Below are 25,190 nucleotides of genomic sequence, written 5' to 3'. Positions count from 1 at the left end.
AGATGCTGAGAATAAAGTAGTTAGCCAGGAAGACAGGGGCCTTCCCCTCCTAGAATGTGTAAGCACACAGCATACATTATAGAAAGAACAATGATATTCTCGAAAAAATCTCTCAACTCCTTTTTATGGAGGAAAAACAAGCCCAGGTTTAACTTCACTTTCAGAATTTAGCTGTGTCTGTATTTGGGCCAAAGTCCCTCTTCTCGTCCACTCTGGCTTTGGCCTGCATCATGATTGTGAGGTCAGAGGCCTCTGTACAGTTACAATATCTGTATAATATCTTTTGATTCTGGTTAACCTATGCAGCATGTGACATGTAAAGAGAGAAAAAGCCCTTTAAAAAATTGCTAAAAGATACACAAGTCCATGGGGGAAAGCAGAGCTCAATTACTGGGAGAATGAGGCTGGCTGACTTGGCTGGGGATTGTTCACTTTGTTAGCAACTGATCTTGGCTAAGGAGCCACCCTACCATAACAAAGAAGAAGAGAGGGAGTTTGACAGGAAGGGGAGGGGCTGGAAATAGAATTTGGGGTAAAAACACGGTCATTTTATTTTTTCCTAATAACTGCTCCAACCATGCCGTGGTAGGCCTAACTCCTGACCCCACTCCCTGCCCCGCTTAGCTGGCTCTAATGAGTCTTTGGCCAACATGGCCAAATTTTATCAATTTTTATTCATCCCGACTATTGGCACAGTCAATTCTGGTACTTAGCTCAGTTTTTCTTAGTTTAAAGCACGATGAAAACTCTTGTGTCTGCCATCTTTGCCTGCTTTGGCTTTTCCTGAACCTGGAGCAGGTGTAGTAGAAGTGTGAAGGGCATTTTCTGAAGCAGAGTCCCACTCTTCCCCATTGGGCAGGGAGGACATGAATAGTCACAGTCCTTTTTCTGTTGATTATTGTGGCTTCTCAGGTGAACCCTGACAGGCTGCCCACATTTCTTCTAAGGGCAAACTGGCCTGGTTCCTTCACCTGGTGTGCAGCCTTCATAGGTGAAATACTGGTAAACACTCCATCCTCTAGCAGCTCCCCATTCTTGACACACCAAAGGGATTTTTTACAGCCCACCGCCTCTCAGCCTAACCATCTCTTTCCATTTCTGTTTCCTTTTTTCCAGCATTGATCTTTTTTTAAATTTATTTTTTTTATGTTTTATTTATTTTTGAGACAAAGAGAGACAGAGCATGAATGGGGAGAGGCAGAGAGAGAGGGAGACACAGAATCTGAAGCAGACTCCAGCCTCTGAGCTGTCAGCACAGAGCCTGACGCGGGGCTTGAACCCACAAACCGTGAGATCATGACCTGAGCTGAAGTCAGGCGCTCAACTAACCGAGCCACCCAGGTGCCCCTCCAGCATTGATCTTAAAAATAAAAGTTATTTTACTAGCAAAAATGGGTTTATTCAGGAATAATGAAGAATTGCAATTTGGGGAAAGAAAGGTGTGGCTAAAACCATAGGCTAGGCCAACCAAGGAGAGGAACATTATTTTATGGAGAAGGAGAAAGTTGAGAGGGTTGTTCTGAAGGAAAGCCCATTGGAGAAAGGCAGGCGTTCAGGGTGATGATGATTTCTCATTGGTTGAGTTGCAAGGGTAGTTGATTTCTTGTAAGAGATGCAATGTACATCTTTTCTTGTTGGGGACTGTCATTGATGATTCTTCCCTCTTGATCATTCTTCTGTTTGGGCTTGGGGGGGGATAGGGGGTAGGGGGGTGGGGGGTGGGGAGGGGGAGGGTGGTCTGTAGTTGATAATTCCTGAGGTAGAGTAGTATGGTGTGAGGGCTCCCCCTTCTGGCCCCTCGACTCCATTGTAGTGAGGTTTCCCTTTGTTAATTTTCACACTAATAGTGCAGGGTGAGGACAGCATGAGAGCAAGGGTGCAGTAATCAATTCAAGAGTAAAATGCCTGTTTCTCTTTATTGCATATTCTCATTATCTTTACAAGTGATTATTTTTGAGCTCCTCACCCCTCTTCTTCCTTTGTTGGCAGGGAGGGAAAGCACATCCACAAGGGTGGAGAGGCAATAGTGGCATGAAAAAACATGGCCCATACTCCCAGGTTTGTGCCTTTCTCCTGGTCTTTCCCCAGTTTGAGTCAGCTGTGTGCTTCTTGGTCTGGTATCATTTAGAAAACCTGTAGAGAGGTGGCTGGCTTCAACTTCTGGCAGTTTTCTGAACCTAAAACATAGAGTAATTAGCACATGTTGGTCTTAGTTTTGGCTTCTGACCATAATCCCCAGATAAGAAAGAAAAAGCTCATATTTTGTTATACTTATTTCCTGTATAAGTTTTCGTGTCCTCACAAAATTCAATCATGCAGTTTCTTAAAGGATCCCTGTGGGCTCCAGAAATAGGGAAATGCTCGGTTGGGTCAGGTCTTTCATCTTGAGCAGGTGATCAAGGTTTCTTATCACAAACAAGGCGCTCAAGACCCTCCAACCCCCTGTTTTGGGGTCTTGCCACAAATGTCTCCAATTGTCACCATGCCATTTAGAGTCACTCTTCTGCCAATTCTTCCTCATTTCATTTTCTCTCTGCTCAGAAAGCTTGGGGGGCAGAATGCCCAGTATGCTGGCTAAGCAGATTCCAGCTGGGGATGGTCAGGTACTCCCAGTCTTGATTTTCTTGGGTGCTTCCTCCTCTTTAGAAAAGGGGAGAAGCCCCACTCCTCAACAGATTCCTCTCACTCCCAGTTTCTCTCTCTGTTGACCAGGGTTGGGGTGTGGTTGTGGTGGTGGGGCTGGATTCAAATCACCCCCCCCCCCCGCCCAAACTCTGCTAGGGGGCCGACCACAACCACGTTTCCAGTGGCCCTCTGAACGCAAGGCGGGGTTCTTGGCAGCTGTGTCTCAAGTTTTGGACTTCAACTATGATTGCAGCATACAATCCCACTGAACATTCTGTTACAAAATGAAAGAACCAATAAGGAAGCCAGAAGATTGCTCCTAGTGTATCAGATTTCAAGATTTGTAACTTTTAAGCAGTCTAAAACAATTCTCTGGGCTTTAGAATAGAGATGAACTATGGAAACTTAAGTTCATATTTAACGAACATTTGTCAAGCACCAATGACGTGCAAGTACAATGCTAGATGCTTTCATGTACAATATATCAGTCCATCTAACTCTGGATTTTAAAATCAGATCCATTTTTTTAGGCAATAATGATGATATTTTTTTTTTTAATTTTTTTTTTCAACGTTTTTATTTATTTTTGGGACAGAGAGAGACAGAGCATGAACGGGGGAGGGGCAGAGAGAGAGGGAGACACAGAATCGGAAACAGGCTCCAGGCTCCGAGCCATCAGCCCAGAGCCTGACGCGGGGCTCGAACTCACGGACCGCGAGATCGTGACCTGGCTGAAGTCGGACGCTTAACCGACTGCGCCACCCAGGCGCCCCAATAATGATGATATTTTTAATGGTATAGTTGTTATTTGTTTTGTATCTGCCATATGCCAGGCACTATTTTAAGCATTTTACAGTCTTATCGTTTAGCTTCACAAATACTCTATGAGGGAGATATTATTATCCTGATTTTACAAAGAATCAGTCTGTGAGTAATTATTTCCTTAAGGCCATTTAGATTGTAGGTGGTGCTGACAGCTAGCATTTAATGAGTGCTTTCTATGTGTCAGACCCTCTTTTAAGTACTTTATGTATGTTAACATCATGATAGTAGCCCTGTAAGATAATCCTTTCCCCCCAAAACCACACAAATTTATTATCTTATATTTCTGTAGGATTGAAGTTTGCCATAAGTCTCAGAGGGTTAAAATCAAAGTATAAGCAAGCTTCATTCCTTTCTGGAGGCTCTAGAAGAGGATCCATTTCCTTCCTCATCCAGTTTATTGGCAGAATTCACTTCCTTGGGATTGTATGACAGAGGTGGCCGTCTTCTGGCCAGCTGCTAATTGAAGGCTGGCCTCAGCTTCTAGAGGCCACCCTCATTTCTTGGCTCGTGTTTCCTTTCCTCCTCCTTATATGCCTTCAAGAGCAAGTTGGGTCTTTTTTTTTTCTTTTTTTTAAAGACTTTATTTTTCTAGAGGAGTTTTAGGTTCACAGAAAAATTAAGAAGAAGATATTGGGATTTCTTGTATACTCCTAGTCCCACGCATGCGTGGCCACCCCCATTATCAACACCTCCTCCAGAATGCTACCTTTGATACATTTGATGAACCTACATTGACACATTGTAATCACCCAAAGTCTATAGTTCATCTTAGTGTTCACTCTTTCTTTGTGTTGTTCTGAGGGTTTGAACAAATGTGTAATGACATGTATCCATAATTACAGTAACATACAAAGTGGTTGCATTGCCCTAAAAATCCACTGTGCCCCACCTTTTTATTCCTCCTTTCTCTCTCAACTCTGGCAACTACTGATCTTTTTACTGTTGCCATGGTTTTGCCTTTTCCAGAACATCATATAGTATGTAGCCTTTTCAGATTGGCTTTTTTCTCTTAGATTGGCTTTTTTTCTCTTAGCATTTATATTTCCTCCATGTTTTCTCATGGTTTGATAACTCACTTCTTTTTAGTGGTGAATAATAATCCATTGTTTGTATGTACCACAGTTTCTTTATCCATTCAACTACTGAAGGGTGTGTTGGTTGCTTCCAAGTTTTGGAAGTTATGAATTACAAAAACAACCACAAATGGTTTGGCCCCACAGACTTACAGCATTGGCACACTGACTCAATAAATGTTAAATAGCTGGATACATGTCTGAGTGAATATATAGCTGAATAAACAGTTGAGGTTGGTTCCTTGGAGGAGGGAAAATAGATGGTAATAATCTTTGTGTCAATGGTGTGATACTTGGCCCAACTGAATTCCTTACAGAAAGAGTAGGAATGTCTACCCCTAGGCCTCAAGAGTTTCTGACAAGTCTTTTGTATGTGTGCCTCCAATGGATGGTTCAGAAGAATCATTGAAGTAGATTAGGTATGGAAAGGAAGGAGGAAGGAAATAAGTAATGGGGGAGAAGAAGGAAAGGGTGAAGGTGAAGGAAGAGGTTTAGAAAAGGAAGGAAAAGCAATTCACATTCTATTGATGGTAAAGTCTTCCACTTGTCTGTGATATTTTCTGTGATCTGTTTCTGATATATGGTATCTGTTAGGCAATCACTGATATTTATGATTAAAAAAAAGCTACTATGGGGGCACCTGGGTGGCTCAGTCCATTAAGTGCCCGACTCTTGGTTTTGGCTCAGTTCATGGTCTCATAGTTTGTGAGTTTGACCCTGTATCTGGGCTGTGTCAGTGCAGAGCCCGCTTGGGATTCTCTCTCTCTCTCCTTCTCTCCTCCTCCCCTGCTCACTTTCTCTCTCCCTCTTTCTCTCTCAAAATAAATAAATAAACTTAAAAAAAGTTACTATGAACCTGCGTGTGCATGTTTTTTATGGACATGTTTTCAACTCCTTTAGGTAAATACCATAGAGCATGACTGTGGATTGTATGATAACAGTATGTTTAATTTTGTAAGCAATTGCCAAACTGTCTTCCAGAGTAGCATACCATTTTGCATTCCCACCAGCAATGAATGACAGTTCCTGTTGCTCCTTGCCAGCATTTAGTGTTGTCAGTGTTCTGGATTCTGGCCATTCTAATAGATGTTAGTTGTATCTTATTGTTTTAATTTGCATTTCCCCGATGACATATGATGTGGAGCATCTTTTCGCATGCTTATTTGCCCTCTGGTGAGGTGTCTGTTAAGGCCTTTAGCCCATTTAAAGAAAATGAGATATAGTTGACATACAATGTTATATTATTTTCAGGTGTACAACATAATGATTTGATATTTGTATATTTTGCAAAATGATTGCTAAGGTTAAGTCCAGTTAATATCCGTCACCACACAGTTACAAAAAAAATTTTTTTTTTTTACTTGTAATGAAACCTTTAAGATTTACTCTCTTAGCAACTTTTCAACATACAATGCAGTATTAGGAACTACAGTCATGGTGTTGTATGTCACATCCCCAGACTTATTTATTTTATGACTGCAGGTTTGTACCTTTTGAACATGTCCACTCATTTTGCATACCCCTCACTTCTGTTCTTTGTATATATGATTTTGGTGGGGTTTTTTGGGGGGAGGGCCCATTTTTAAACTGGATTGTTTGTTTTCTTATTGTTGAATTTTAAGTGTTCTTTGTATATTTTGAATAACAATCCTTTATCTTCTGTGTCTTTGCAGATATTTTCTCCCAGTCTGTGGCTTGTCCTCTCATCCTCTTAACATTGTCTTTCATAGAGCAGAAGTTATACATTTTAATGGAGTCCAGTTTAGCACTTAGTTCTTTCATAGATTGTGCCTTTGCTGTTGCATCTAAAATGTCATTGCCATACCTGAGGTCATTTAGGTTTTCTCCTGTGTTGTCTTTTAGGAGTTTTATAGTTTCTGTATTTTACATTTAGGTCTATGATCCATTTTGAGTTAATTCTTGTGAAGGGTGTAAGATCTGTGTCTAGATTAATTTTTTTTTTTTTTGCATGTGGATGTCCAGTTGTTCTAGCACCATTTGTTGAAAAGACTGAAGTAGTCCTATTTTATTGATAGAGAAATGGAAACAAAAAGAACTCAAGGACGTCACTAAAGATTATGCAGTTAGGAAATGGTCTTTCTGGCTCTTGGGCTCATGGGCTTTAAGTAAGGCTCCAGGGCTCCTTACTACACCAGACTGTCCCTTTGCAGTCACACCAACATTGACACGCAGGGCTTCAGGTTAAAGCCTGATGCCTCCTTATATTGCAGTGTCTTAATACAAAGGAAAGAATCCCAAATAGGAAAATTTCAGTTTATGAAGGTGAATTAATGCTTTGTTTGACTATTGTTAATATCCAAGACTGTTTTTTCTACTCCTCAAGGATCCTGCAAATAAAGCAGTGGGCTCAAGTCATGGGCAAGGTGTTTCTTTCTTCTTCTCTCTGCCTGGCATCTCTGATTCATCCCAGTGGCTTAGTTGTAGAATTTTTTTTTCTTTTTTCTTTTTTGGCTCTCCTGTCTAGCTGTCATAGCCTACTTGGTTATCTCCCATTTATATCTGTGAGATGGATGCCAAGAAACATATCAACTATGCCATCGTTGGGGGGACCAAAACCTATTCAACTGTGAGAAACAGGAGTGGAATAGCCACTGTGTGGAGACTTATCTGTGTCACCTAAAAAAGGAAGTATTCTTTCTTTTCTCTCCATTGCTGAAATCCCCAGAGACTTTTCTTTTGAACTCAGTCACTGTCACTGAAATGGAATTTATGTGACAATATTTTGAGTTATTATGAAAGATAATCTAGAGGTCTAATTTCTGTTTTTTGAAAATTCTTTATAAGGTAATGCATTTTTATTGTCAACATTGAAACTTTATATAAGTATATATTAAGCAAGCATAAAAGTCTTCTCAATCCCATTCCTTATAGGTAAACAGTGTTAATGTTTTGATACTGTCATTATTCCAGGACAATAGGCATTAGCTAGGACTATTTCAAACAAACCAGGGCATATAATTCCCCTCCTGCATATGAGTTTTTATATCTTTATCTATAGAAACATCTGGTTACACTCCATGTATGTATTACATAGAGTGATAGCTTCTAATATGACTCCTAACAATCCCCACCTCCTGGTATTCACGTGTCGTTCTCTTCCTTTTGAGTGTAAGCTAGGTTTAGTGACTTCTAGAATAGAATAGAATACTGTGGAAGTGATGGTATGTCACTTCTGAGATTAGATTATAAAGATGGTGGCTTCCATTTTGGGTGCTCTCTTTCTCTGTTGGGTCATTTGTTCTGGCCTGCTGCCATGTTGTGAGGACACTCAGGCAATATATGGAACTGAGGCAAGGCACTGGTAAGGAACATGTGGTAAGGAACTGAGGTATTTGGTCAATAGCCAACAAGGAACCAAGGCCATAACCAACCACATCAATGAACTGAGAAGTGGATCGATCGTTCAGCTTTAGTTGACTCTAGCCCCCAGTCAACAGCCTGACTACAAGTTTATGACAGACCCTGAGCCAGAACCACCTAGCTAAGACACTCCTGATCCTTAGAAACTGTTTTAAAAAGTAAGTGTTGCTTGAAGCTGCTGAATTTTGGAGTAATTTATTAGATAGTAATAGATAACTAACATTTATTAAGTAATAAATCACATAAAAATCATTTGTGACAATATTCTCTTTTTCCTACCCACAACATATGGGTCAATGGATACCTCCTTTAGTATGTGTGGTACAAAGTAAAATTATTTCATTTAAAAAATGTGGAGAAAATATGAAATTCCAGTTTAGGGTTGACCATCATATATTTTTTTTCCTTTTCTTTAAATGAAAAATGACTTAACAAACATCCTGGAAGTATGTTTTTCTGCTTCTGCAGTTATCTCTACAGGATAGCTTCTTTTTTTTTTTTTTTTTTATTTTTTATTTTTTTTAATTTTTTTTTTTTTCAACTTTTATTTATTTTTGGGACAGAGAGAGACAGAGCACGAATGGGGGAGGGGCAGAGAGAGAGGGAGACACAGAATCGGAAACAGGCTCCAGGCTCTGAGCCATCAGCCCAGAGCCTGACGCGGGGCTCGAACTCACGGACCGCGAGATCGTGACCTGGCTGAAGTCGGACGCTTAACCGACTGCGCCACCCAGGCGCCCCTCTACAGGATAGCTTCTTAAAGGGAAAACTTCAGGGTCATGAAGCAACACATTTAATTTTAAATTGATATTTATGAATTGTCTTTTATTTGAAGTCATCTGTTTTGTGACTAAGAGCCTACTGGCCTTTCCAGTACTGAGTATAATTAACCTTAAAATGTTTTGTTAATGTATAGGTGAAAAATTATAATTTTAATTTGTGAGGCTGAGATTCATTTTACTTTTTTATTATTATTCCTGACAGTTTCCTCTCCTATGAAGGGTACCTCTAGGTCTTTTGCCTATTTTCTTCTTGACTTGCTCATCTCATCCTTTTTGGGTTTCAACCCAATGTGTCTTTGTTAAAACACTGTAGCTCTTTGCCATATCTGTTGCACATATTTTTCCCAGTTTGTCTTTTGGCTTACTTATGTTTATGTTTAAAATTTTTTCCTGTGGAAATTTAAAAAATAATCAGGTAATCAACTTCATCAGTTTTTTTTTCTTTTGTGGCTTTTGAACCTTTATGTCATGATTCCTGTAGCCCAAGGTATTTTCATCTAGTATTTTTATGATTTAGCTTTTTTTTGTGTGTGTTAAAATTTCTGACCTATCTTTGATTTATTTTAGTATAATGAAGTAGAGATCAAGTATTTTCCCTATATGTTCTAGCCTCATTACCCAACAACAAAAACAAAAATCTTACCTCCTTCCACCGATTTGAAATGTCAAGTTTATCCATTCTAGATAATCCTATCTGTATGGGTCTGTTTTGGAAATCCCACTTTTCTTCCATAGCTTTATCTGATTAGTTTTGTTCTACAGCCATACTGTATCAATTACTGTAGCTTTATGGTATATTTTAACATCTCATAAATCTTTTTTTTTTGCCAGAGTTTTCTTTGTACTTCTTTCATATTTTTCTCCTAGGAACAATTGAGATTGCTCTTCAAGTTAAAATGATTTCTGTTGATATTTTTATTTGAATTTCATTAATTGATACATTATTACAAAATTAAAACTTTCTATCCAAGAACAAGATATATTTACTTATATGTTCAATCCTTATTTTATTTCCCTAAACAGAGTATATAGTTTTTTCTTTTAGATTCTGCACATTTCTTTTATTTACTTATTTGTTTATTTATTTACATCCAAGTTAGTTAGCATATAGTCCGTAATGATTTCAGGAGTAGATTCCAGTGATTCATCCCCTATGTATAATACCCAGTGTTCATCCCAACAAGTGTCTTCCTTAATGCCCCTTACCCATTTAACCCATCCCCCTACCCATAGCCCCTCCAGGAATCTTCAGTTTGTTCTCTGTACTTAAGAGTCTCTTATGTTTTGTCCCCCTTCCTATTTTTATATTATTTTTGCTTCCCTTCCCTTATCATCTGTTTTATATCTTAAATTCCACATATGAGTGAAGTCTTTCTTCATATGATATTTGTCTTTCTCTGGCTGATTTCACTTAGCATAATACCCTCTAGTTCCATCACATAGTATTCTGCACATTTCTTATTGCAATTACTCCTAGATATTTTGTTTTTGATGCTTCTATTTTTGTACCAAGAAGCATCTTGTTTTCAGAATTATTTTTGTGATTATTGTTTATATATAGGAATATTACTAATTTTTGTTCATAGCAACTCATCTTATTTAAGTTTCTTAGTGTGTTTTTTTCCAGTTTATTCTCTTGGGTTTTCCAAATATGCACTTTCATATTTATGTATCTTACACATAACAATAATCTGTTCTGTTTTCTAGTATTTACTTCTTGCGTCTTGTAGTCTTTAATGGGCATGATTTCAGTGTTTCCTCAATGAATTCAATACTGGGTTTCTTTTGCCTTCCTCTTCTCTGTCTCTCTTCTGTTGAATCTTCTCTTCAGTTTCTGGTTCTGTGTCTTGGGCAAGTTACTGACATGAAGAAAAGTGGAGCTTGGAAAGGTAGAGAGTGACTGAGCCTGTATGCAAACTTAGGAGTCACTAACTTCAGGGCTCATACTCATCTATTTTCTTTCCTTCCTTCCTTCCTTCCTTCCTTCCTTCCTTCCTTCCTTCCCTTCCTTCCTTTTCTCCTCCCTACCTTTTCCCTTCTTTCTTTTCCTTCCTTCCTTCCTTCCTTCCTTCCTTCCTTCCTTCCTTCCATCCTTTTCTCCTCCCTACCTCTTTCTTTCTTTCTTTCTTTCTTTCTTTCTTTCTTTCTTCCCCTTTTCCTTCCCACTCCCTCCTTTTATTCTTCCTTCTCTTTCTCCTTCCTTCCTTATTCCCTCCCTCTCTTCCTTTCTCTCCTTGCTTATTATTTATAGATCCTCTAAATCTAGTCACCAAATCTCATCCCAGAGTTTTAGTAGTTGTGGTAGAAATCCCATCCTATTTTAGTAGTTGTGGTAGAAATCTGCAATTGATATAATAAGCATTCAGATATACCATTTTGGCGATTGGAAGCAAGGTATGATGGATGTCTGACTTTAAGAACAATGGATTCCATCATATAACTGCCTGTCTGTGAGAGAATTTTTTTTTGTGGAGGTGAGGGTCTTCTTGAATTGGTTTGTTTGTTTGCCCTAACTGCTTTCATGTTTTCCACATTGTTCAGACTTCTTAATTTCTCTCATTGCTTCAAGAACTCTTGCTGCATATTCTCTTGTCCTTCACTCCTGTAAGGTCCTCAGTTTGACAGGAAACACAGCTCACTGTGAGAGGCTTAAGTCAAATGAAATAGTTTCTGGAAATGTCATTATTTTAGGAAGGAGCACAGGAGGAAGGGAAGAAAAATAGTTTAGATTCTTGTGGGGAAAAAAAGAAAGCAAAAGTTAAAGGAAAAGTTCTCTTCACAAGAGAGGAAACGGTGATAGGTTTAAGAAACTGGTATGTGTTAATTTTGTTATATTTTCTCTGCATGAATCTTTCTTCAGAGAAAGATTGGCTATTCTAAACTAAGTCTTGTTAGTGGGGCATAGGTCTTTCTTGAGTGGTTGGGATGGGGATGTACAAAAAGTAAGAAAAATGACAAAAATAGAAACCTCTTACTTGCAAGTGATAGAATTTACAACTCTGCTTAGCACATCCTTTTTTATTCAAGAAAGCATTGTTAAGTTCCTACTGTGTTGATAGCTTTGAGAAGAGGATACAAAGAAAGGGTAAGGCATTGTCTCTGACCTTCAGGTGCTTTTAGCCAGTGGGTCAGATGAGTAATGGTACTTGGGAGTAGAGAAGAGCTCTCTGCTTGTTCCTGAGGGATGGGTGGGGTTTGAATCAGCTAAGAAACAATGATGGCACATTCTGAGCCTGGGAAAGAGAGCATGAGAAATGGTTTTGTTTGTATGTTGGCGCAGAATGGCTGGCTTCAGCAGATTTATGCCAGTGTGAGAACGAAAGAAAAGATTGAGCAGTTAGGATGAGGTTCAGTGATAGTTCGCGAACTACTGGAAGTTCTTTTGCATGGAAGTAACTGTGATTAGGGGCACAGATCTGATAGTGGTGTGGGGCAGATTGGCAGAGGCAGAAAAGGGGGTTGGGACACAGTCATGCCAAGAGTCCCATCTAAGCACAGACAATGGGACTCTCATACACCGGGCAGATCTAAGAGACTCAACAGAAAACCCTCCAGATTAAAAATGAGTTAGTAGAGTTAATGGTAAAGAAGGAAGATACATAATAAATACGGTTTGAGCCTCAAGTGCTACTATTCAAAACTGGACTGACGGGCAAATTTGACATTATCTATGTATTCTCGTCCTGAGTCATAGAATCTGGGCTGAATTTTTTTTTTCCTGCCAGTTGAGAAAGTTACCATTTTATTTTTTACCCTTAAAGGTTTTTTCCAGTTGCTAGATGGGATTCTTGATGTGTTCCCATAGCACTTTTGTCTCTTATGTGTTGAGTTATCTTCAAGTGATCTCTCCAGTAAGATGGTCCAGTGAGTGAAAAGCCAAAGCTATCACCATGATGGCATAAACTGTGGAAGAGGTTAAAAGCCGGTCAGAAGACATACTGGCTGGCTTCCTTCTCTCTCTTTGATAAATGGGATAACCCTATTTGAGGGTTCTTTGATGACTGAAGATCTATAATGAATGCTAGTAGGAATGAGCATGGAGGAGGGAAAGGCAGGGTGTAAGGCTAGGCTACTTTGTCAGTTCCTCTGTTCTGGCCCGTTTTGCAGTGGATGTTTGTGCACCTGGTGGGATTGAGCTAGTAGGCGTCTGGTTAGATGGCAGAGGCATACTCCCTAACATACATATTCTCTTCCTTTATTCTTCCTCAGATAAACTAACTCAGTGCTGTGAAGACCACAAAGTGCCCTGCAATGAACTCAAACACAGACACATAGACACATGGAGCAAATACAACCAGAATTTATTTTCAATAGAAAAACATTTAAAAAAATGAAAATCTCTAAATTTGCATTCTAAGCAAATACTAAGATGTACACAGAGCATATCTGCTTATGCCAGGTTATCTGCTTGCCAACTGATCAGCCCATATGGCCCAGGACACCTTCCCACTGGCACCACATGCCTTTGGCTCCATGGACATCCTAACATATTCTAGATATAAAAGCACCTGTGTGAGAGCTCAAAGTATACTTACCATAAAAATGGTCAAATTGAGCTTATGCATAAATTAATTAATTTTGGTACAAAACTGGTATAATTTTGTGTATATTCCAGTGATTCTATTTTGTTGTTGAACGTTAAGGGTATTTATTTGGCTTAGTTGTCTAAGTTCACTGAAATAGGATGACATTTATGGACAAGTGGTTACTCAAACCCTTTGGCACAGGCTGGAATTCTCTTCTTATTTTCAGCTTCCTTGGATATTATCCCATTTCTATCCTGATGCTTTCTGTGTAGAAATAACTCCCCCAGCATGTGTTCTGTGCTTTGCCTATTTTCTTTGTGGACAACCTCAAGCATGTTTACTTGATGGCTTTAATGCACTGAGTTTTCTTGTCCTTCTGTGTCACCTAGTGTTACTTTATGTTGGAAAATGAATTCCAATAAAATAATAATAATAATAATAATAATAATAAATAATAATGGCTAACTTTGAGCAATGTGACAGGTTCTATACAAAGGGACTTATATACATGGTTTTATTTAATTTTCTCTGCTAACCTATGAGACAGATACTATCTCACTCTTATTTCCAGTTGAGAAAACTGAAGCTTAAAGAGTTTATGGGAACCTACCCAAGGTCTCTTATGTATTAAGAGATAGGACCAGAATTCAAAATCAGGGTAGCGTGCTTCCAAAGCTTACTAACCACAGGCTATTACTCTACCAGCACATTTATGTATGACTCATATTTTAACTGTAATTAATGCAGCTAGGTCTCAAATATAATAGTTGTTTGAAATTTATAGCATAAAAAATTGTCAATGTAAATACTCATCTCTGCATGCGAAATGATTCGTCCAGTGATGCACAGGAAACTAAAGCTGTTTGCTAAATCAATTAAAAGTTGTGAGTAAAACTCTTAGAGAACCTAAGCAGTGCAAAGAATATGGGATGCTCGGTTTAGCAAAGTTTTTTGAATTTGCCCATATTGACTACAGCGCTTTTGAGAAATTCGAGTATCAGGGGTGCCTGGGTGGCTCAGTCGGTTAAGCTTCTGACTGTTTTGGCTCAGGTCATGTCACCGTTCGTGAGTTTGACTCCCACATCAGGTTCTGTGCTGACAGTGCGGAGTCTGCTTGGCATTTTCTCTCTCTCACTCTCTGTCTCTCTGCCGCTCCCGTGTTCTGTCTCTGTCTCTCTGTCTCTGTCTCTCAAAATAAATAAAATAAATAAATAAATGAATAAACTTAAAAAAGGAAATTCAAATATCAAAAAATTTTCTTTTTTAATTTGCTTTTTTTCCTCCCATTTCCATGATGCCCTTACACCAGATACAAACATAGTCTGCCTTTTGGTTAATTCCACAATGACTAAGGTAATTTATATTTACAAACAAGAGCAGTAGCAATTGAAAATTACAGCCAATTCCCCACAACACTGATGATGTACTGATAAAACATGTCCTTCCTAACAATTGTGGGAATTTCAAAACTGCATGTGTCAGGCACAAAGGAAGCATTGTTACACAGCCAAGTGTTGCACTGCGGCCAGGCTTCTTTGTAGAATGTTGAATGACATCCTTGGTAAACTCTAAAAATGTGGTGATTCTGGTTCTTGAATACTAAGTTTTAATAGCTCTTAAAAATGAATGTAGTAGATTGTTGGTAGTCAGTCTTTTGTCACAAATAAACATCAAATCTGAGAGCCGTGCCATTCATCGATTATAACTCAAGAAGTGTCTGACTGTCTTCATTCCTTCATGTCCTGTCAGTAGGACCTGTTGGTCCAGTATCCTGGCCAGAAGCAATCAGGAAAATAGAGCAGGATGGGGGATTTTAAACTGGTTGGTTATATTTATTTAGAGGAAAAGGAGGATCTTATTAACATTCACCCATTACCTTTAGAGTGTACATTGTAATTTATGGAGTATTTCCTCAACTGATCTTGATTTTTATTTAAGGACTTAAAAGTAGGTGTCAGGTGGTTACCTGCATCAGCATTTTACAAACAAGCACCAGAGAAAGAGGGTAAGTGACTTGCCCAGCATCACACTTGCTAACTCCTCACTCTTTTGAATGTCACTCTCTGCCATTTTGCCTATGGGATAAAGTCTAACCTTCTTAACTAGCCATATTAAAGCCCTTCATAATCTGTTCCTTGCCTACTTTCTAAATTTAATCTCTTGTGCAAACTATGGCGTATTTATTTTCCACATGTATTCTGCATTTCTAATCATGCCAAGTACTTGTGTCTCTGTTAATTGTGTTCGGGATTTCCCACATTTAGGATTTTAATGGGCTAGAAAATCACCAAATGAATTAATAAATGGACAGTTCTGATAATTTGATATTTGGCAATTAAGGAAATTATAAAATACCACAGTTTCATTAAAGACTTTACGTGTTAACCTCAAAATATAGAAAGCACACAATCCCAGGGAAATGAAAGGGCTGCTAATTAAAAATAAAATATACAAGCCTCACTGACTGCTTATGTTTTCCCCTTTTTGCCAGAGACTACTGAAAAAATTGTTCGGGACTGGCACTGGCCTGTGGTGTTTGGGAACTTTGTGCCTTTGTACATACAGGCTGTTTTCTCTGTCAGGAATTCTCTACTTTTCCCACGCCACTAGCCTTTGGCCTGTCTGACTAAATCCTCTTAGGCCTTCAATTCTCAGTTTACATGTTGACCTTAGAAAATCTTTTCCCATCTCCCTCCACCTGTTCTCTCCCACCCCACCCCACCCACCCCTCCAGTTATCTCTTCGTAGTGGCATTCTCTGCATCTTCTTCCATGCCCTGAGAAACTGTGCTGGGTTTATTTACTGCTCTTTTGCCATAAGACATGAGATTCTAGAAGGCAGAGACTGCATCTTATTCAACCCCATTCCTAAAGTTTAGCACATGGTCTTTTGTACACATTCAGTGTGTAATAAGTACTTAACAGATGAATTAATGAATGAGGGAATGAATGAATAACACCTGTGTACCCTTCATGCCATTTGTTTGTGTCTTGTACATCTCCTGTGGCCTGCAGTTTTAAGTGTAGAGGATTTCTTCAAACAAACACAAACACTCACTGAATTGAATTAATTTATGGGTTTTGACCTCACCAGTTCTTTTATTTTTCTTTGTCAAGGAAAATTAATTATGTTCTCCATTATCAGAGTGTCTGGGAACAGTCTGCAGCTGCTGTCTGAAATATCTTCATGGGCATTAATGCTTCTCTCAGCTCTTCTGGTCAGTTTGTGTTTTTCTTTTCATCTGTTCACTTCTGCTTCGTGATGTTGATGATCACATTTACATTTATTATTATGGCAAAGGAATGTTGTGTCATGCTATAAAGTATATATGGAGAATATTCAGCATTTTTTGTAGTCTGATTTTTCTAAATCTACAGAGGTTTAGATGCTTTGCCTTGTCATTGTTGTTGTTTTTATCCTTCTCCTTTTCCATAATCTATACACCCAACATGGGGCTTGAACTCACCAACCTGAGATCAAGAGTCACATGCTCTACGGACTGAGCCAGCCGGACACCCCTTTATTATTGTTATTTAAAAAAATTGTTTCAAAACAGCTTTTTTTTTTGCCTTTTAAAAAGTTTTGTCAAAACAACTTACCCAGAAAAGATAGCAATAGCTTATCGTAAGATTCAGTAGTGATACGAGCACTCTCATTTGAGGGCATGTGATCTCTAAGCAATATAAGTTACCAGGTTGAGCATTTTCCAGCTCACAAGATAACTGTGATTTACATTATTTCACTGACGCTTGCTCAGTCACAGGGGAACTACTTTTTTGCCTTTCTCACAGAGATGCCTCCTGTAGACAGGGAAGGGCTGAGATCTCTTCTCTAAGGTTGTGCAGCCAACCTTAGAAGCCTAAGCTTCAGTCTGGGCTTGGATCTATACCTTGGAAGAAATATTAGCTTCTCTTCTTGAGGCTCACTGTTCCTTTGCCTTCCCTAACATTCCCTTTTTTAAATGAAAATAACTCATGTTTATAATAATAATAATAATAATAACCACAACTACTTATGAACACTTCTATGTACGAGGTACTTTATACACTTTATTTACAATACTTTCAACTTATTTTGTCCCCATTTTATAAATGAGAAAGCTGAAAACCAAAAGGTTAAGAGGTTTGGCCAAGCCACACAGCATTAAGTGGCAGAGTTAAAGCTGTGTGACCCTAAAGTCTCTGGTCTTTCTGTTATACCATGCTGCCTTACTCATCAGGTGACCTGGATCATAGCTATACGGTTTTGTGCTGCTGCTTAACTCCTGTAAAGAGAAATAAAATACCTGACTCATGGGACTGTTTTGAGAACTAAATGGGATAGCATATATATGAAAGGTCCTGGGATAGTGTCTTGTGTATTATACGAACTAAGTATTTTTCTTAATTTTTTCTTTTTCCTCTGTGTTGTTCTTTCTCCATTGACCCAACCCTATTCTCCAACCCCAAATTTAGCTATCTCCTGATGGTCCATCATACATCTATTCTCTTTTGTATTTCTCTGGAGATGTTAGTTCTCTTGGGTTGAGTATAAGGAATGTGGCTGTGACTCAATCTTTCATTATTATTAGAATAAAAAATGTTGGGAACTAAAGTTTGAGCCTTGGCACATAACCACATTTAGGCAAGGGGAAGAAGTGCTGTTTTGTTAGGAAAGAGAGAAAAGGCAAATGGAGAGGAGGTGGCTGGGCATGTTGATACACTGCCATAGATATCCAGGGAGGAAAAGTTTGTAGGAAGGAAGGATTTGATCAACAATGTCAAACGCCAGAGTGTTCAGGATGAATAAGAAGTGAGGAAAGGCCATTTGATTTGATTTGGTCATTTGGATGTATTTGAAGTCCTTGGAAAGGGCAATTTCAGGATGGGAGATAGGAAAATGAAAATGTTGATGAAGAAATACAGGCAGTAGTGTTTTGATGTGTTTGGTTTGTAAGAATTCTCAGAGAAAATGTAGCATATTTAAAGATGTAGCATATTTGAGGGGATTTTCCTTTAACTTAGGATAAATATAAGTATTTTTATGAACAGAAGTTAAGGATTCAGTTAAGAAGGAGACTTGGAAGACTCTATCTCCTCCTGAGGCACTGCTTCTAGTAATTCATTTAAACTGCCTTTCTGCTTCTGGGAAACCCTGCCCAAGATAATTGATGATGCAAAAGGATCTTTCTTTTCATTCTGGCTTTTCCATGTCCAAAGATGGCAGTGTATGAACTTGCCTCCTCTCATGGACACACCAAATCTACAGATATATATGGATCATTTCTCTCTGAAAAAGATCTGAAAAGAGATGAACTGTTTCTCCATAACGAAAATAAAAAGACCAGTAAGACAGGTCTTGGAACACCGTTAAAATGGGGATATATCAAGAATGTCAGGTGGTTTAGACAATCACAAAGTTTTGAGAGACAAGTAGGAGCTAGGGCAAGGTTGAATGAGAAAGTTCATCACCTACACAGGTCCACTTCAAGAATGAGAGAGGTAGCTGTTTTACTTAATACATAGAAGAAAACACAGAGAATAGAGTAAAATGAGGAAAAAGAGAAGTGTGTTCCCAATGAAAGAATAAGATCAAAACTTCAGAAAAATACCTTAATGATGTGGCGATAAGTAGATAATTCAAAGTAATAGTGATAAAGATGCTCACCAACCTCAAGAGAATGGATACACACAGTCAAAATTTCAACACACATAGAAAATATAAGAAAGTATCAAGCAGAAGTCACAGAGCATAAGAATAAAGTAACTAAACTAAAAAAATACACTCAAAGGGTTCAGTTGCAGACTGGACAAGAAGAATGGATAAGTTAGCTAGAAGACAAAGCAATGGAACTTATCCAGAGGGAGCAGCAAAAAGAAAAAGAATTTAAAAAATGAAGCTAACTTAAGGGACCTCTGGGATAATATCAAGTGGAATAACATTCACATTATAGGGGTCCCTGAAGGAGAAGAAAGAGAAAAAGGAGAAAACTTATCTGAAGAAACAATGGATGAAAACATCTCTAATCTAAGAAAGGAAACAGATGTGTAGGCCCAGGAATACCAGAGAATTCCAAATAAGATGAACTCAAAGAGATCCATATCAAGACACATTATAATTAATGTGTCAGACATTAAAGATAGAGAATCTTAAAAACAGCAAGAGAAAAATAAGTTGTTACTTATAAGGGGAACTCCATAAGGCTATCAGCACATTATTTAGCAGAAATTTTGCAGGCTAGAAGGGAGTGGCATGACATATTCAAAGTGCTGAAAGGAAAAAAAACCCTTCTAACCAAGAATACTCTACCCAGCTGTATTATTATTCAGAATTGAAGGAGAAATAGTTTTTCAGACAGGTAAAAGCTAAAGTCGTTCATAACTGCTTTGGTTCATAAAACAACCTTACAAGAAATGTTAACACACCCACAACTAGCATCATACTCAATGGTGAAAAGCCAAAAGATTTTCTAAGATCAGAAACAGACAAGGATGCCCATGTTTGCCACTTATATTCAACATAGTATTGGAAGTCCTAGCTGCAGCAATTAGGCAAGAAAAGGAAAAGTCAACCAAAAAAAAAAAAAAAAAGGAAAAGAAAAGAAAAGAAAACAGCATCTACTTTTGAGAGGAAGTAAAACTGTCACTATTTGCAGATGACATGATACTATATACAGAAAACCCTAAAGACTTCATGAAAAACTGTTAGAGCTAATAAATGAAAGTCAGGATAAAAGATTACTATATTAAAGTCTGTTGTATTTGTGTACACAAATAATGAACTATCAGAAAGAGAAATTAAGGAAACAAATCCATTTACAATCACTTAAAAAAGAATAAAATACCTAAGAATAAAATTTAACCAAAGAGGTGAAAGAACTGTGTATTGAAAACTATAAGACAGTGATGAAGGAAGTAGAAGACACATCTAAATGAAAATATATTTCATGCTAATGCATTGTAAGAGTTACTATTATTAAAATGTCCATATTATTCAAAGCAAGCTACAGATTCAGTGCAATCCCTATCAACATTACAGTGGCATTTTTTTTTTCACAGAAGTAGAACAAAGAATTCTGAAATTTACATGGAACCACTAAAGACTCTGAACAGCCAAAACAATCTTGAGAAAGAAGAACAAAACCAAAAGTATCATGCTCCCTGATCAAACTATATTACACAGCTCTGATATTAGCATAAAAAGAGACACATAAATCAATGGAACAGAATAGAGAACTCAGAAATAAACCACACATTTTTGTTCAAGTAATTTAAGACAAAGGAGGCAAGAATTATACAATGGGGAAAGGACAATCTCTCCAATAAATGGTGCTGGAAAAACTGAACAGCTACATGCAAAAGAATGAAATTGGACTACTGTCTTGCACCACACACAAAAATTAACTTGAAATGGATTAAAAATTTGAATATAAGACCTGAAACCATAAAATTCTTACCCAAAAACCATAGGCAGTGAGCTCCTTGACATCAGTCTTAGTAGTGCTTTTTGGATCTGACTCCAAAGGCAAGGGAAACGAAAGCAAAAATAAGCAAATAGAACTACATCAAACTAAAAAGCTTCTGCACAGTGAAGGAAACCATCAAGAAAATGAAAAAGCAGTCTACTGAATAGGAGAAGATATTTTCAAATCACATATCCAACAAGTGGTTAATATCCAAAATATATTAAGAATGCATACAACTCAGTAAAGAAAAAACTGCTGAAAAAAAGGGCAGAGAACCTGAATATACATTTTTCCAAAGAATACACACAGATGGCTAACAGGCCCTTGAAAAGATGTTCAACATCACTAATCATCAGGGAAATGCTAATCAAACAGTAATGAGATATCACCTTACACTTGTCAGAACGGCTATTGTCAACAAGACAAGAAATAACAAGTGTTGGTGAAGATGTAGAGAAAAGAGAACCTTCATGCACTGTTAATGGAATGTAAATTGGTACAGCCACTGTGGAAAACAGTCTGGAGCTTCCTCAGAAAGTTAAAAGTAGAACTATACTATGATCTAGCAGTTTCCCTACTGGGTGTCTATCAGAAGAAATGAAAACACTAATTCAAAAAGGTATATGCACTCCTTTGTTCATTGCAGCATTTTCACAACAGCCAAGATATGGAAATAACCTGTGTCCATTGATGGATGAGTGGATAAAGAAGATATGGTATATATTTATGACAGAATAAAACTCAGACATAAAAAAAATGATATCTTTCCATTTGTGACAACATGGATAGACCTTGAGGGTATATGCTAAGTGACATGTCAGAGAAAAATAAATCCTGCATGATTTCACTTATATGTAGAAATAAAGAACCAAAACAAACAAACAAAACAAAACAAAACCCAGACTTGTAGATGCAGAGAACAGATTGGTGGTTGCTAAAATGTAGGGTGGTTGGAGGTGGGAGGGCAAAATGGGTGAAGGGGATCAAGAGGTCTGAATTTACAGGGATGCCTAGGTGGCTCAGTTGGTTAAGTGTCCGACTTCAGCTCAGGTCATGATGTCATGGTTTGTGAGTTTGAGCCCCACGTTGGGCTCTGTGCTAACAGCTCAGAGCCTGGAGCCTGCTGCGGATTCTGTGTCTCCTCCTCTCTCTGCCCTTCCCATGCTCATGTTCTGTCTCTGTCTCTCAATAATAAATAAATGTTAAAAAAAATTAAAGAAAAAGAAGTCCAAATTTACAGATACAAAATAATAAGCCATGGGGCTATAATGTACAGCATGGGGAATATGGTCAATAATCTCGTATTAACTTTGTATGCTGACAGATGGTAACTAGACTTACTATGTTGATCATTTCACAGTGTATATGAATGTCGAATTACTCTGTTATACAACTGAAACTAATATAATATTGTATGTAATTATACCTCAGTAAAAGAAGAAAAAGGAGACTCAAAGGTGGTGGAAAGGAGGGATAATTTTAATGTATATAAATTTTGAAGAAATCATGAGAATATAACATCAAGATCACAAGGAGAAAAATCACATTAATTACATTTTTCTCTATGTGGTTTTATTTTTTGTTAAGTTTTAATTTCATCTTTATGCTTTTTAATATTTTTCAGATTTTCTATACCAACTATCTATTACTTTTTATTTTTAATAGCTCTTAAATATCAGATTTAAAATGATAAAGTAAAATAAGTTCACAGCACTAAAAAGTTATAGAAATACATAAGATGAAAAAATAAGATGAAAATAAAAGTCCCCACATACCCTAATTCTCCATTTCCATTCTTTAAAGCAACCATCATCAAAATGACTCTTGGTAGTACACGTATGTTTTAAAATCAGAAAACATCAAACAATCAGTTAAAGAAGTTAAATTTGAAAAAAAAAGGATAATACTGCCTGGCTTCTGATTTCCTGACCCCTCTTGAAAAACTAATAAAATTGTAAGAGAGGACTATAAATAAGAATAAGCTTGTAAAAATGAAGAGAGTGGAAGAGAAGACAATAGCAGAGAAAAGACATCAACAAAATTTTAGGAGATGAAAAGCAGATGTCTCAGTGATATCTGACCAGGAGAGTGCTGAAATCTAAAACTTGAGTGCCTGCAGCTGGGGAAGCCAGCAAGAAGGAAGCCAGTTCATGTTGCAGAATTCCCGAAAGACTCAGCAATTACAGGTGAGTGCTGATGACACTAAAAATGGGAGGATTGGTTGGAAGTGTTCCAGATCTCCTTTTAACCCCAAACACAAGAAGTTGCCCTTGCCCATCTGTGAGAAGACTGGGGATGAAACAGAGACTCTGGACTTGGGACATTGGATGAAAACAAGGGAATTAAGAGAAAGGTTGTGTTACGAAGAGTGAGATCTCAGCTGTACCTTTTCACTTAGCTCCCAGAATGTTATCACCTCAGCTTATACCTAAGCAAGAAATTGGCAAGTTCCTCTCTAGGGAAACAGAAAAAGCTGGATACTGACATTTGGGGTTCCTCCCATGAAGTGTCTAGGTCGCAGTCGGATCACACTCTGATGAGGCCTAGCAGTTGGTAATCACTACCCAAGTATAAAGAACTTTCATTCAGTTGAATATACCTCATTCTTAAATGTAACCAGGCAGCTATGGATCTGTATATATTTCTAGAAAGCCTCTAACATGAAAGAGAGCAAAATGAACCAATAGAAAAAACATACACCAAAAGATGATTGCAGGAAGCAAATAACACATAACAAATGTTCTAGCTTTGACTCCCACAAAAAAATACATTGCATTTACAAAGATTAAAAAGCTATGAAATAAAACTTTTTGAAGATGAAAAAGAACTTTTTTATATTAAAAACGTGGTGATTAAAAGATCAGTAGATGAATTTGTAATACAGTGTTTAGGAAATCATTCCCCCAAAAGTAGAAAAGAAAAATAAGGAAGTGAAAAATGGAAAAAAAAAAGATGAGAAGTCTGAATAATAGGAATTCCAGGAAGAGAAATATAAAAGAAAGGGAGGGTAGACGTTATTAAAGAAATAACAGAAGGCTGTTTCCAGAACTGAAGGATCTATTCATGGTTGCAAGGGACCACCAAGTGTCCGGCAAAATAAATGCAAAAAGACCTATCTAAATGCATATCATTGTGAAATTTCAGAATCCCTCATTTAAGGTCTTAAAATCTTTCAAAGATGAGAAATGATTACAATAAAATGATTAGATATGAATGATACTAGATTTCTCAACTAAAATAGTGGAAGCTAGGAAACAATGGGTAACACCTTCAAATCTGAAAAAAAAATTATTTCTGAACTATGATTTTGTACCCAGCCAAACTAAGAATTGTTTTCAATATTCAAAGGCTCATAAAATGTATTTTGCTTTCACATTTTCTCAAGAGGGAAAGAGAGTATATGCTACACTACAATGAGGAAGTAACAACAAAGGGAAAAAATGGATAAAGGAAACTGGGTAATAGTAGGCAGAGAAGAGGTGAATGCAATTCCCAAGATGACCAGTGTTTATCCATGCTGGAGAGGAAATGGCACAAGGCTCTGGAAGAGATGTTTCCAAGAAAAAAATGGAACAGATTGATTTCCTGATGTATTTGACCACGCTGAGAAAATGTTATAGTTCTTTGAAGAATTAGAAGGGGAATTATTGGAAGGTACATGATACATGAAGCAAATGAAAAAAGTTAGGCAATCACTAACTCCAGGAAGAGCAAATTTAAAAAGTCTGTAAGAAAGAAAATTGAGTGATCATATACTGCAGGACTCAGCTCTTAAATTATACTTAGAGATTCATAATGCTATAATAATACTGCTTTAACTGAAAATTTTTATGTAATTCTGTAAGGAATGTGGGGTGAAGAAAAGTCTGTGTATGTCCATTTGGGGTAGGATTAGAAAATGATATATTCATCTTCCCTATTAGTAAGCCATACGATAGTATAAAAAATTGGAAAATAAAAATAGTATTTGAATAATGATCAAAATATGAAAACTATAGCCTTTTTGGTCTAGATATGGGGGTGGGGAATATGAAAGAGAACTCTTGTTTTTGTTGCCTTAGAGTACTTTAAACTCTGTACATACTTTGCTTTGCTAAAAATAAAGATTTTTAAAAAGATGGTGTGTAACATCTTTTTTGAGCAAGAGAACGCTATTGGTATATACCCTTTAATTCAGGAAATACTTTAAAAAATTTATCCCAGGAAAACAATTCTGGGTGTGTCCACAAATCTAAGCATGAGAATATTTACCACAGAGTTGTTTGTAGCATCAATAAACTATAAATAGATTAAATTCCCACTTTAAGAGGGTGAGCACTGAACCCATCTTGTTTAGTGCTATATCTTGTTTAGTATCTTGGGTTTCTGGGATTGTATCTGACATATACTAGGTACTCAATAAATATTTGTTGAATATTTACTAAGGAAATAGTTGAATTAATTCATAGGAAAAATGCACAAAAAACAATCTGTTAACACTGGTTACCTCTGTGTGGAGGAATTATTTGTTATATTTATTTTTGCCTATTTTTCT

General features: G+C 37.5%; 1 protein-coding gene and 1 long non-coding RNA gene across 2 annotated transcripts in view; both read left to right on the top strand.

Moving 5' to 3' along the window:
* ST8SIA1 (ST8 alpha-N-acetyl-neuraminide alpha-2,8-sialyltransferase 1) overlaps positions 1-25,190 on the top strand; it is a 143,917-nt gene that overhangs the window by 12,392 nt on the left and 106,335 nt on the right. The window lies entirely within an intron of this gene.
* LOC124502470 (uncharacterized) lies at positions 15,165-25,012 on the top strand. Its single transcript, XR_006959915.1, has 3 exons — positions 15,165-15,217; positions 16,357-16,429; positions 22,460-25,012. It is a non-coding gene; the product is annotated as an uncharacterized LOC124502470 (long non-coding RNA).

Source organism: Lynx rufus, unplaced genomic scaffold, assembly GCF_022079265.1.
Source record: "Lynx rufus isolate CCGP_SWC_20201006 ecotype Redwood Valley unplaced genomic scaffold, mLynRuf1.p SCAF_7, whole genome shotgun sequence".
NCBI classification, from domain to species: Eukaryota; Metazoa; Chordata; class Mammalia; order Carnivora; family Felidae; genus Lynx; species Lynx rufus.
Note: the sequence above shows the minus strand (reverse complement) of the source record. Positions and strands in the feature narration are given on the sequence as shown.